Source organism: Cyprinodon tularosa, unplaced genomic scaffold (genome assembly GCF_016077235.1).
Source record: "Cyprinodon tularosa strain WSP-4 unplaced genomic scaffold, ASM1607723v1 ctg599, whole genome shotgun sequence".
In the NCBI taxonomy this organism is placed as follows: domain Eukaryota; kingdom Metazoa; phylum Chordata; class Actinopteri; order Cyprinodontiformes; family Cyprinodontidae; genus Cyprinodon; species Cyprinodon tularosa.
The window spans coordinates 248372-263167 of NW_024039339.1; the positions used below are offsets into that span (position 1 = coordinate 248372).

Genomic DNA, 14796 nt, shown 5'->3' on the forward strand with positions numbered 1-14796 from the left:
AAAGAGAGCAGAGAAAGTGTGGACTGCTGGAAGAACTGCGGTGAACTGGTGAAAGAAAAGTGAAATGGCGTGCTCAAAGATGACCCTGCACATTTAGAGGATGTTTGGCTCAACCTGCTGCTGTGAAGCAGGATTCTCCACCATGAACAGAATCAACAATAAATCTGGATCCAGGCTCAAAATGAGCTCCTTGATATGTGCTTGAGAATGGCTTAGTCTCCGGTTAAACCCAGGTTTAAAGCCTTGCAGGGCAGCCTAAAGCTCACTGCCAACATTAAGACAGAAAGAAGAAAGAAAATAACAAACCATCAGTTCAGGGGTTTGAGAAAATATGTTAATTAATTGTTTATAAACCAAGCTGAAAGATTGTTGTTCTCTACTTTAAAAAAACACTTTAGATTTTAAAATGGAAAATCTCCATGTTTTTAAATATTATTTTTATCTAAAAATTCATGCATAAAAACTAGGGGTGTAAATCACATCCATCATGGCGATTCGATTCAGCATCGAATTCCTGACCCAATGATTACTCAAGAATACACCACGATACAATTCTATTAAGCGATTAATCGGTTAATTTTTTTACACCTTACAGGCTAAACAAAGTTTCAAGTTTGAAATAAATCAATGAAAGCTGTAATATCGTTATGCATTTTTTTTTTAGAAACAACAGCAAATAACAGAAGTAGAAAAGTTGCATCAAAAAATACTGCAAAAAAACTGCAGAAAATCAGTGCAATGCGATACCTCGGCTCCAGACGTCCCGCCCCCTCCACAGACGCTCTGCTGCACCTCTCCCAGATTGTAGCTGACCGCAGACAGCTATGCAGACAGGAGGCCGGAGGAAAACAACTCGTGAAGTTTGACCCGCTAGAAGAGCGAGGTGCGCGAGAACGCTGGGACCCTTTTTCCACCTGGATCTCTGCTCTTTTTGGCCCTCATGTCCCTCCGTCGTCGGACTAAACTCGCCCCCACTTCCTCGCCGCCTCGGCCGTATCTAGACCCACAGCGTGTAGCACAGACCACGCTTCAATATTGAGCATAAATCAAAAATGTCTGCATCAAGCTCACTGCGACACACTGCTGTAAGAGTATAACCAGGAAGCGAGGTAGGAGGGCAAAAGAGGTTTAGCGCCACCGCAGCACGGGAGGGAGAATTACGTCCAGCAGCAAATGGATAAAAATAGACCGGAGGAAAAAAAAACATGAATCGATTCTCTTGCGGACGAATCGATGCATCGGATCGTCGGCTGTTGGATCGATGCATCGATACAAAACTATTATTATTTACACCCCTAATACAAACCTTTTTTTTATTTCAGAGTTAAATTCTGTATAAAGAAACGTATTACAATTAAAAATGTTCTTTAGTCGGACTCCGCAGATTTTTTCCCCCTGAATTGAAAAAGCTTCCTGGATGGAAGATAAACGTCTTCAAACTTGGAAACAAAGTCCAGTGGATTGTTTTTTGTTTTTTTTTTACTTTTTTGGAATCCATAAAGTTCTGTTGGTGAGCCTTCCTCCCCAGTTGGGGTGAAATAAAAAACCTTCCTTCTCACGTGGTCTTAGCAGCAGGGCTGTGATGAGTTTGCTGTGATGATGAGGCTGAAGGGAAGAGACAGAGGTCTCTGCTTCTCTGATTGGGAGGCTGCCAGCTATCAGTGGAGAAATCTGGCTTTCTGATCTAGATAAGGATGCATCAAGGGACACTAATGCTTTCTGCTGCCACCTCCGCTCATCATCCAGCGCTGCTGCGATGTTTCTGTTTGCCTCTCCATTCCACTTCATCCCATCCTTCTGCCCGTCTGTCTTCCTTGGTTCTCATCTTCCTCCCTGCCCTCTGTTCCCTCTGTCACATGCTGGCAATCATGCCTCCCCTCCTCCTGTCTTCCTCCATCTATTTATCCTTTTTCAGTTTCCTTCCTTCTAGTTTAAATCATTCAGTCATCCGTGTCTTGTGCCTTTGCAGCATCCTCACTGTTTTCTTTTATTTTCCTCTATCAGTGTTGGTCTGAAAATTGCTGCTTTCTGTTTCTTTGTTTAGGTTTCATTTGTAGGTCGATTTCATTATTTCTTTTTCCATTTCTCTTTCATCTACCGCTGATATTTCTCTTGTTGAGTTTCTGTTTTTTTTTTATATATTTTTTTCAGCTTCATTTATTTTCTTTTTCATGCTGTGCCACTTGCCTACAAATTCTTTTTTTTCACTGTTATATTTTTATGTTTTCTTCTTTTTCTCTTATTATTTTTCATTTTCATTATTATTTTTTAAAATCTTTTCCTTTCATATTTTTATCCTCCTCTCTTTCCCTCTCCTTCCAGTATTGTTGTTCAGTACTGTGGCTCTAAGCTTCAGTTTAAAGCTGATATTTTACTTTTTTGTATATACACTCACCGGCCACTTTATTAGGTACACCGTTCCAACTGCTCGTTAACACTTAATTTCTAAGCAGCCAATCACATGGCGGCAACTCAGTGCATTTAGGCATGTAGACATGGTCAAGACAATCTCCTGCAGTTCAAACCGAGCATCAGTATGGGGAAGAAAGGTGATTTGAGTGACTTTGAACGTGGCATGATTGTTGGTGCCAGAAGAGCTGGTCTGAGTATTTCAGAAACTGCTGATCTACTGGGATTTTCACGCACAACCATCTCTAGGGTTTACAGAGAATGGTCCCAAAAAGAAAAAACATCCAGTGAGCGGCAGTTCTGTGGGCGGAAATGCCTTGTTGATGCCAAAGGTCAGAGGAGAATGGCCAGACTGGTTGGAGCTGATAGAAGGGCAACAGTGACTCAAATAACCACCCGTTACAACCAAGGTGGGCAGAAGAGCATCTCTGAACGCACAGTACGTGGAACTTTGAGGCAGATGGGCTACAGCAGCAGAAGACCACACCGGGTGCCACTCCTTTCAGCTAAGAACAGGAAACTGAGGCTACAATTTGCACAAGCTCATGGAAATTGGACAATAGAAGATTGGAAAAACGTTGCCTGGTCTGATGAGTCTCGATTTCTGCTGCGACATTCGGATGGTAGGGTCAGAATTTGGTGTCTACAACATGAAAGCATGGATCCATCCTGCCTTGTATCAACGGTTCAGGCTGGTGGTGGTGGTGTCATGGTGTGGGGAATATTTTCTTGGCCCTCTTTGGGCCCCTTGGTACCAATTGAGCATCGTTGCAACGCCACAGCCTACCTGAGTAATGTTGCTGACCATGTCCATCCCTTTATGACCACAATGTACCCAACTTCTGATGGCTACTTTCAGCAGGATAATGCGCCATGTCATAAAGCTGGAATCATCTCAGACTGGTTTCTTGAACATGACAATGAGTTCACTGTACTCAAATGGCCTCCACAGTCACCAGATCTCAATCCAATAGAGCATCTTTGGGATGTGGTGGAACGGGAGATTCGCATCATGGATGTGCAGCCGACAAATCTGCGGCAACTGTGTGATGCCATCATGTCAATATGGACCAAACTCCCTGAGGAATGCTTCCAGCACCTTGTTGAATCTATGCCACGAAGAATTGAGGCAGTTCTGAAGGCAAAAGGGGGTCCAACCCGTTACTAGCATGGGGTACCTAATAAAGTGGGCAGTGAGTGTATATTACTGGTATATATATTATATATTACTGGAGGGCCGTTATTGAAATCCTTCTGGCTTCGGTAGCCTTGAGCTATTGCTTAAATCTTAATGACAGAGATTCTTAATTCTAGTCTCAGTTGTCTTAATGTTTTTTATAAAGAGAGACTTTGATCCAAAGTCAAATCACTTTTATCTTTCAATCATTTGGAATCCAAATGTAATCCAGGTTAAGCTCTCACTGCTTTGTTTGTTTCAGAATTAATTAAACCTTTTTTATATGGAAGGAAAACAACCTCTTTTAACACCAAATTTTAAACACTGAATTTTTTTAGTCATTGAATTCCTTACACTCAATTTTTATTTGGTAAAAATTCAGCTGCAGAAAATTCAGCCGCAAAATGACCTTTTGGTGAACTCAAGCCAAAGCAATCTACACTCGATAGAGTCAAGCAGGTTCTAGCCAATGAAATTAGCTCATTTGGTCATGTGACACAACGGCTGCCCTCAGCACTGTTCCCGGCTGAATGAGGAATTGTTTTTTGTTAAACAGATAGAATTACTGAATTGCTGAATTTTTACCAAATAAAAATTGAGTGTAAGGAATTCAATGTCTAAAAAAATTCAGTGTTTAAAATTTGGTTTAAAAAAAAGGCAGATTCCAATGAGATTATTTTTCTTCCATATAAAAAGGTTAAATTAATTCTGAAACAGACAGAAACCTCAATTAGCTACTAACAGACAGCTATTAGAGTTTTTCCTCTTTTCAGACTGGGTGAAACAACTGAGCCCATCACAGCTAGTACGGCACCCCTGTCTGTTTGCCGCCGCCATGTTGCCTCTGGCTGAAATGAAGAAAAAATAAAGTTTGCCGCCGGCCGCTTCTTCCGGATCAAACCAAGAGCCACGGCAGACAGGGGTGCCGTACTAGCTGTGATCGCAGATTCCAATGAGACTGTTTTTCTCCCATATTTTTATCGTTGACCTTTAAGGCCCTGAGTGACCAGGCTGCGACAGAAAGGAATTTGATTTGATTTGAACAGCAGTAAAAAAAAGTCCTGCCCCATATTTACCTGCATATTCTTCCAGGTTCATAGCATACAGCCATTCTGCTCGCACATACAACTTTTAATACTTGCTCTTAGGGATGCACGATATAATCGGCCCCCTATCGGTATCGGCCTTAAAACTGAATATCGGACATCGGCCACCCCACCGATATTTAACCCGATATTTGATCAGCCTCTGAGATTCTAAAGTCTGAAAAAAAAATACTACTTCTTCTTCCCTAAAAACTTATTTTTTACAGACTTAAAAACTTCTAAAGACGAGGGAAAAAATATACATCAAAATATCCCAATATCTTCATATGCTGATATATTGCCATTTAAAAACACCATATCAATCTCTTTTACTAATGAAATGTTGCTATATGTCATCGTTATGCTACGAAATCCCCCGAAAATTCACCAAATGTTGCCATATTTTTATATGTTGATATATTGACGCGGTATCGATCTATTTTACTAACAAAATCTCACAAGAATTTGCAAAATATCACGAGAGTTTGTAACAGAACGATGAAATTTCACGAGATTTTGAAAGTAAAATAGATCGATACCGCGTTTTTAAAAATCTATTTGATATCAGCATATAAAAATATATTTGAGTATATTATTTTTCAAAGTGTCAGAAATGGATAACAAAACTGCTATTTTCAATGACTACTTATTTTTGTCCAGCTTTAACATCGGTATCGATATCGGTTATCGGCTACATGAGTTTTAAAATATCGGCATATCGGATATCGGCCAAAATCCCAATGTCGTGCATCCCTACTTGCTCTGTCCCTGGCAACAGATTCCAAAGACTCAGATCTTGTCACCTACTTCTGCTTCCACAGCTTCAGTAAAGTTTCTGTCCCATGATCATTGATTCCTGCCAATCTCCTGCGTTCGTGGACCTGAAAATTTGTCCATTTCTCTTCTGATTGTGACTCATTTAGATTTAATGTTAAAAACATAATTTGAATCCACAGCCTGTGACGTCACCCTGCAGTCACTAACCTGCAACGCTGAGGAGTCAAAATCTGTCATTAGTGGCTTTATATGTGAACTTCACCTCATCCAAAGCAAACACCAACCCTTCTCTCTACCTCCAGAGGTTCCTGATCCTGCTTAAGGCAGCTTCCTGTCACTTTAAGATCAACATTTTCATTAAATCTTTGAAGGTCAGCCTGCTGTGTGTGGCTGGGCTTTTGGGTAGCAATCCCTTACAGCTCTTCCTTATCCCTCACTACACGTCTCTATTTCTGCACCGTTGCTGCAGTTTTTCTTTCATTGCTTTATGATTGGACTGTAATCTCCTGGTTAATACACTCAGCCCTCCATTGTGTTTGCAAAAATGACCTTTTAAGTCGGTTTATTCTTAAGGTTGTTTGTACTCTATTTGGTTTGTCTTTAGTTTATGCCCGCGTTTCTCAAAGTGTGTGGCGCGACCCACTGGTGGGGAATTGAGACGTGACAGGTGGGGCGCGCCAAGTTCCGGTGTGTGTGTGTGTGTGACTATAAATGTAGAACGTGTGAGAGCAAACTGTCCTTATAGCTGTATGTTGCCGCTTTTTAGACCAATCAAACCCACAAAGTAATCATTACTAGCCTACATGCAGTCTAATTAAAAGAACATTAGATATGAGAAAAATTTCACCTGGAACTGAAGTGCCAAAATGATGATTGACGTGACGTCGGCATATTATTTGTAACGGAATAAACTTTCGCGCCCCAGTGTTGCCAACTCAGCGACTTTGTCGCTATATTTCAGACCCCTCCAGCGACTCTTTATCAAAAAAGCGACTAGCGACAAATTAGCGACTTTTGGAGACTCTTACGTGAAAGCACGTATCGTTCCTTTTCTTGTCCTCCAGCGGCAGGTGCTGCCGTGGGGCGCCTCCCCCGTCCCAACCCCGTTCTCCCCCGCTATCGCAGGAGTCCCTCTCAGCGCTGCAGTCAGAGACACAGCACGTTTACCCTCAGCGTCCAGACTGCAAATGAAGCGCACATGCGCCGGGATTGACGGCGCAGGTTGATCATAATTAACTGAATTTGAAATATTTTATCTTAAATAAATAGGACCAGTTTATTGAAATGACGTCTGACTCCACCCTGAGGCTCAGGTTTAATGCTCAGACTCATAGTGAATTCTGGTTTGGAGTGGAGAGGGAGTATCCACTCATCGGGCAGAGAGCTGTGTGCATTCTTCTTCCCTTTGCCACATCATATCTCTGTGAGATGGGCTTTTCAACTGTTGCTTCACTGAAAACAAAATACAGATCTCAGCTGAACATTGAGCATGACTTGAGAGTGGCAGTATCAAGCCTGCAACCCCGTTTTGAGAAACTGTGCAATGCAAAACAGGCTCATTGCAGCCACTAATGCAGGGATAAATAGACCTGTATTGCCAGATGGATTTCACTTCTTTTCTTTTATTAACAGATTGCAGAGTGGCACTTTAATTTTTTCTATCTTTGAGCTTGATACAAATTTTGACACAGCTGTATTTTTCTTTTCTTTATTTTTGAGCTTGCTGTTATTTGATGTAGATAGTTTGTATTTAGATACTACTTGTTACTTCAATAAAATTGGAACATTTTAAGATTGTTGCATATTTCATTAGCATTGTGTTGGGGCGATGGGGACAGGCGGGGCTTGAAAATCCCCCCTTGTCCAAAGTGGGGAATGACAGAAAAAGTTTGAGAACCACTGGTTTATGCTGTTGTTTCAGCTGATTGTTGATTTTTTTCTGTGTTGAGCCGGACTACTCTCTTTGCTTGGGCCCTTGGGCATAGTGTCGTGTGGAAGGCTTTGTGAAACCGTTCTTGACGGAAAGATGAGAGTGCAACAGAAAACACAGCTAACAGGATTTAGTCAATGACCATGAAGTGTGAGTAAACCTGTTCAATAAATCACGTTGCCTTGTTTGTACCCGAGGACGTTGTGTCATTACAAATTCGCCATTTATCCGTTGTACCTTACATGCCTTAGTATGAAGACACAAAGGCAGGGCTGACACTTTTATCCATAGTGACATCACCCAGGCACCAACGCAGTAAAGGTGAAGAAATGCATGACTGAAAAAAATATATAGAGATGCATTCAATGGAAACCTGTAACATGGGTGCAGTGCAGGGCGTTCTACTATGTTCGGAAACAGTATAGATTTTTACACTCAGACACACTTTTGCATACTCGGATATTCCTTATTGTTTTGTTTTTGTATCATTTGATGTTCGAGGTGATACATCCACATCCATGTTTGTCTATTTTCCTTTGCAAGAAGAGTGGAGATTCTGGTCCCACTTTAAGATCCATCCTTTGTCCTTGCACCTTTACTTTGCAGATGGATGATGCTTGGGTCTATGGTCAGCCTTTGGTGAGATGTGTGGCTAAACCTGGAAAGGTCACCAGTCCATATTAGGGGTGTAAATCACATCCATCATGGCGATTCGATTCAGCATCGATTTCCTGACCCAACGATTCGATTATTTTCGAAAATCAAGAACACACCACCATACGATTTGAATAATTGGTTCATTTTTTTTTTTTTTACACCTTACAGGCTAGACAGTGTTTCAAAATTGAAATAAATCAATAAAAGCTCTAATATCCATATGCATTTTTTTTAGAAACAGCAAATAACAGAAGTAGAAATTAGGGAAGCACGATATTGGGATTTTGGCCGATATCCGATATGCCGATATTTTAAAACTCATGTAGCCGATAACCGATATCGATACCGATGTTAAAGCTGGACAAAAATAAGTAGTCATTGAAAATAGCAGTTTTGTTATCCATTTCTGACACTTTGAAAAATAATATACTCAAATATATTTTCATATGCTGATATCAAATAGATTTTTAAAAACGCGGTATCGATCTATTTTACTTTCAAAATCTCGTGAAATTTCATCGTTCTGTTACAAACTCTCGTGATATTTTGTAAATTCTTGTGAGATTTTGTTAGTAAAATAGATCGATACCGCGTCAATATATCAACATATAAAAATATGGCAACATTTGGTGAATTTTCGGGGGATTTCGTAGCATAACGATGACATATAGCAATATTTCATTAGTAAAAGAGATTGATATGGTGTTTTTAAATGGCAATATATCAGCATATGAAGATATTGGGATATTTTAATGTATCAATATTAGAAGTTTAGAAGTTTTTAATTCTTTAAAAAAGAAGTTTTTTAGACTTTAGAAACTCAGAAGCTGATCAAATATCGGGTTAAATATCGGTGGGGTGGCCGATGTCCGATATTCAGTTTTAAGGCCGATACCGATAGGGGGCCGATTATATCGTGCATCCCTAGTAGAAATGTTGCATCAAAAAATACTCCACTAAATCAGTGCAATGAGTGCAATGCAATACTTCAGCTCCAGACGTCCCGCCCCCTCCACAGACGCTCCGCTGCTCCTCTCCCAGATTGTAGCTGACCGCAGACAGCGCCGCAGACAGGAGGCCGGCTTGTTTTGTTTTTATGACCAAAATTGCGGAAAACGACTCGTGAAGTTTGAACCGCTAGAAGAGCGAGGTGCGCGAGAACGCTGGGACCCTTTTTCCACCTGGTTCTCCGCTCTTTTTGGCCCTCATGTCCCTCCGTCGTCGGACTAAACTCGCCCCCACTTTCTCGCCGCCTCGGCCGTATTTAGACCCACAGCGTGTAGCTCAGACCACGCTTCAATATTGAGCATAATTTAAAAATGTCTGCATCAAGCTCACTGCAACACACTGCTGTAAGAGTATAACCAGGAAGCGAGGTAGGAGGGCAAAATAGGTTTAGCGCCACCGCAGGACGGGAGGGAGAATTACGCCCAGGAGCAAATGGATAAAAATAGAGCGGAGGAAAAAAAAAAAAATCTATTATCTTGCGGACGAATCAATGCATCGATACAAAACAATTATTATTTACACCCTTAGTCCATATGACAAAAACTTGACGAGTCATGGGTGTGAGTTTTCACTGACGAGACTAAATAAAAATGTTAGGTTTTAAGATAAGAAAGCTCTTATCCTATTAGAAGTTTATAAAAGAATGTGTACTGAGGAAAATCTTGCAGCAACCACACCAGAAACAGTTTTTAATTTTTTATCATTACACTGTCACAAGTACAGAGCAACGAGAATAACTTACATCCGCTGTTGGGGGGTTAAGGGTCTTGGTCAGGGAACCAGAGTAGCAGTCTGTGGGAGTGGGGCTTGAACTCAGAACCTCAGGATTCCAACCTCTATGCCGCCACTCCCTAAAGCAGATATTAGTTTGAAGGGTCTTGTCTAAGGTCCCAGCATACGAACCCAGGCTTCCTGTTTGCAGGACGGGGCAATGACCACTTGAGCTAGCCAGCCGCTCTCTACTGTTGTTGAATGGAGTAAATTTACAAAGGAGTCGTTTCAATTAGGCCTAACACTACTACAGCCACTGATTCCTGATGCTGCCCGGAGGTTCATAGAAACATTTTTTTTTTTAAATCTCACCACCTCTTAACGACGTAGGAGCAGGAGCGACCACACCAATACATGCCTCACACTTTGTTTCCTTCATTGTATTTTCTAAAGTGTCACTATAAATCAATGTTGGCTTCATAGGCTGACCTTAGGCTCTCAGTAAAAGGGCACATTGCGGCGATTATGGAGAGCTGCACTGAAACTACACAGATGTGATGCGACCAGGCTGTGCGTAAAAGGTGGCACTGTCTAAAAATACACTCAGCAGCTCTGCCTCCAGACATTGGGAGTGTGTATGACCTGGCACAGCCCTACATATGGACCCATTGGACTAATGGCATCTGACAACTGTACACGCTGCCGGTCATGGCAGTCGCTTTGATTACCTGCTCCCACGATGACTGGGATGAGAGGGGGAGCGGTTGGGAATTAAGTAGCGTGTTCTTGCTTTGAGAATATTAGATTGGCATGTTCTAGAGTAGGGTTCTGGTTGATTGTGAGTTTTCCACCATACTGATTAGATTTCACTTTATAGACTATATGTTTTACTCTGTTACTGCCAGAAATGATCCAAAAAAAGCAGATAAAATCTGCCAACAAGCTCAACCAGGGTCCCTACAGCATAAGGCACGTTAAATGCAAGGTTTTTTTTAAGACTTTTTAATGCCACTTGAAATAGAAAGTTAAGACCAACTTCACAATAAATAGAAGAAAAACCTGGTTATAACAAATTTACCCAAAAGATTATTTTAGCATTATGGCCCAGTAGAAATGTTTTAAATTATTGAAAAACTTTCCATATAGGAAGAAGCTAAAAACACTAAAATAACAGATCGATTTTAGCAAATACTGAACTGAATTCACCAACTTTATTTTGTTCCCTGATAGGTCTGCTTTCATTGTAGCCAAACTTTATCCAGAGATCTGGTGCAACTGGCGTTAATGATGTGGGTGGCGCTGTGGAGGTGTTGCTGAGACAATGCAGGAACAGAACGGAGAAATACCCGCTGCTTCTCCATGACTGGATTTTGACGCTTCACATGTGTGACTCCACTGCCTTCGTTCCCATCGTGCCGAGCAGGAATGACTTAGTGTCTCATCTACATTCCCTGTGTTACAGCTGGTGATAATTTGTGTGCAAATGTAAGTGTGCAGGTGCCAGTTGCTGATTGGTTCCAGGATGATGACATCATGACATCCCATTGGTGGCTTCCTGGAAGTGACAACTATAAAAAGGCTGCTGATGTGGACTTCCTGGTTCCGTCCTCCACTCTTCCCAACTGGCCACACTGTTAACACCTGAACATTCTGGAGCTTGTAAGAGTGAGCTGCCATTTCTGTTCATTTAAATAAGTTACAATCCTTTCAGGTAAACATTTCTTAAACTCTTCCATCAAAATCAGTGATTTCAAGTCATCAATAGTTTCAACTTTACACGAATAACACCACTTATCAAACAAAACGTTCTTCTCTCGTGCAAACTCAACAAACGTCTGATTAGCAGTTTTACTAAGACTTCTAAATTTCTGCCGGTATGCTTCAGGGACAAGTTCATATGCTTGTAAAACAGTTTTCTTAAGAATGTCATAATCTAAACTGTGTTCAATCGACAAGCTTGAACACACCTCCTGGGCCTTTCCAACAAGCTTACACTGCAACAACAGTGACCAAAATTCTTTCGGCCATTTTAAAGCAACTGCTATGCGCTCAAATGCGCTAAAATAAGAGTCAACCTCAGACTCACGAAATGGCGGAACCAATGTGATGTGTTTGCTAATATCAAAAGAAACAGAAACAGAAGAACCTGTGCTTGGTGGTTGTGGCGAAACTGCAGAAGCACCGTTTTGGAGTTCAAGAGCTCTGATTTGAAGACGCATGGCTTCCACTTCCAGCTCCTTGGTACGGTTCTCCACCTCCCTAATATGGAGTGTGAGACGCAGATCCTCTGACGACATACCTTCAAGAGGTTTGGTGCTGGGTTCAGAGCTTGTAGCAGGCATATCAGCCAGTGCTGCGTCGTCGACTTCCTTCACCGCAGCTGTTAGCAACACACCTTTTTCCACCAGTTGTTCACACAGTGTTTCCTTCAGTTCTGACTTTCGATCACTGGAAGACACCTTAACATCATAATGGTCAGCCAATATAAGCAGATCACTTTTTTTACATCTTTCCAATTTTATCCAAGAAGGTGAACTTACAAAATCCTCAAGAGAAAATCCCTTCTCCATAAGTCCCCTGTGCATAGAATAAAACTGCTAATCAGAAGAGCGTGCAAACACTTACCAAACACAGAACGAGAGAAGAAACGGACAAGCCCCCAATTTAATATGTTACGACCCGTCTAGGGTTGCCAGACCATAACATATTAAAGAGTGGATCCATCCTCTTCCCATCCCAAGTAGCTCACACATACAAAGTTGCACATCTTTAGAAAGTGATTTATTTACAAAAAGGAAAATAATTCTAAAGTTACAACATAAGTGGAGCAAATGACTTCAGAGAGAGCTATATGCCAAAAATAACAAACAAAAGGCAACTGTCTAAAACAAAGAAATGAACCAACTTACCTACTGCAGTATAAGTAAACAAATGACAGTCACCTTACCTCCCTAACTAAGAAAAACAGGAGAAAACTTAAGCAACAGAAATGGCAGCTCACTCTTACAAGCTCCAGAATGTTCAGGTGTTAACAGTGTGGCCAGTTGGGAAGAGTGGAGGACGGAACCAGGAAGTCCACATCAGCAGCCTTTTTATAGTTGTCACTTCCAGGAAGCCACCAATGGGATGTCATGATGTCATCATCCTGGAACCAATCAGCAACTGGCACCTGCACACTTACATTTGCACACAAATTATCACCAGCGGTAACACCTGGTTCTGGTTTTAGCCGTGCAGAAAACTCTTGGCTGGAGAGCCAATTTGCACTGAATTTACACTCCCTACATTGTCCAGATAAAACCTTAGCTGCACATCACTAAGATCCAGCTGCAGCATCGTTTCAATTGGTTCCTCTATCAGGACGGAACCAATAATGTTTCCAATGAGTCGTAATGTCAATTATTTTAATGTTATTAAATACTTACGAAAGACTGATTTAAGACATTTTATTACTAATCAAGGCCTTGGTTTTATATTGAAGAATTCAATGCCTTTTAAAACTTTTTAAGGATCCACAGAAAACCCTTTGAACAGAAGTTTTTTTACAGCAAACCTGTGTGGTTTATAGGTTTGCTCAAAATTAAAAGATGTTGGTTCATGAAAGGGTCGGAACTGCGGTTACAATGTAATTCACCGTCTTTTCCAAAGTATGGTGCCACGTTTCCTTTGTGTTTATTATCACACTTAAATGTTTCTACATCTACAGTAGTACTTAAGTACTACTTAAGTGGATGGCCCTTGGATGGTCCTTGGTGTGTCCTTGGATGGCCCTTGGATGGTCCTTGGTTGGCCCTTGGATGGTCCTTGGTTGGTCCTTGGCTGGTCCTTGGATGGCCCTTGGCTGGTCCTTGCTTGGTCCTTGCTTGGTCCTTGGTTGGTCCTTGGCTGGCCCTTGGTTGGTCTCTGGTTGGTCCTTGGCTGGTCCTTGGTTGGTCCTTGGTTGGTCCTTGGATGGCCCTTGGATGGTCCTTGGTTGGTCCTTGGATGGCCCTTGGATGGTCCTTGGTTGGCCCTTGGATGGTCCTTGGTTGGTCCTTGGTTGGTCCTTGGCTGGTCCTTGGTTGGTCCTTGGATGGTCCTTGGTTGGTCCTTGGATGGTCCTTGGTTGGTCCTTGGTTGATCCTTGGTTGGTCCTTGGCTGGTCCTTGGTTGGTCCTTGGATGGTCCTTGGTTGGTCCTCTGTTGGTTCTTGGTTGGTCCTTGGTTGGTCCTTGGATGGTCCTTGGTTGGTCCTTGGTTGGTTCTTGGTTGGTCCTTGGTTGGTCCTTGGATGGTCCTTGGTTGGTCCTTGGTTGGTCCTTGGATGGTCCTTGGTTGGTCCTTGGTTGGTCCTTGGTTGGTCCTTGGATGGTCCTTGGATGGTCCTTGGTTTGTCCTTGGTTGGTCCTTGGTTGGTCCTTGGATGGTCCTTGGTTGGTCCTTGGATGGTCCTTGGTTGGTCCTTGGTTGGTCCTTGGTTGGTCCTTGCCTGGTCCTTGGTTGGTGCTTGGCTGGTCCTTGGCTGGTCCTTGGCTGGTCCTTGGTTGGTCCTTGGTTGGTCCTTGGTTGGCCCTTGGTTGTTCCTTGGCTGGTCCTTGGTTGGGCTGTGGTTGGTCCTTGGCTGGTCCTTGGTTGGTCCTTGGTTGGTTCTTGGCTGGTCCTTGGATGGTCCTTGGTTGGCCCTTGGTTGGTCTCTGGTTGGTCCTTGGATGGTCCTTGGCTGGTCCTTGGTTGGTCCTTGGTTGGTTCTTGGCTGATCCTTGGCTGGTCCTTGGTTGGCCCTTGGTTGGTCTCTGGCTGGTCCTTGCTTGGTCCTTGGTTGGTTCTTGGCTGGTCCTTGGATGGTCCTTGGTTGGTCCTTGGTTGGTTCTTGGCTGGTCCTTGGATGGTCCTTGGTTGGTCCTTGGCTGGTCCTTGGCTGGTCCTTGGTTGGTCCCCTAAGATTCCTTTTTAAACATCAATCTTTGTACTAAAATATTCTTCTGTCGTGATTTGTGGACATTAAGATGTAAAGAGAAGCTCCATCTCCTGGTCAGACCCTGTAATTCAGTGAAAGGGTGGAG

The 14796-nt window shown here is 42.3% G+C and overlaps 1 protein-coding gene across 1 annotated transcript in view; it reads left to right on the forward strand.

Annotated features, from left to right (window-relative positions):
- zmat4a (zinc finger, matrin-type 4a) overlaps positions 1-14796 on the forward strand; it is a 246768-nt gene that overhangs the window by 104998 nt on the left and 126974 nt on the right. The gene's annotated exons all lie outside the window — the stretch shown is intronic.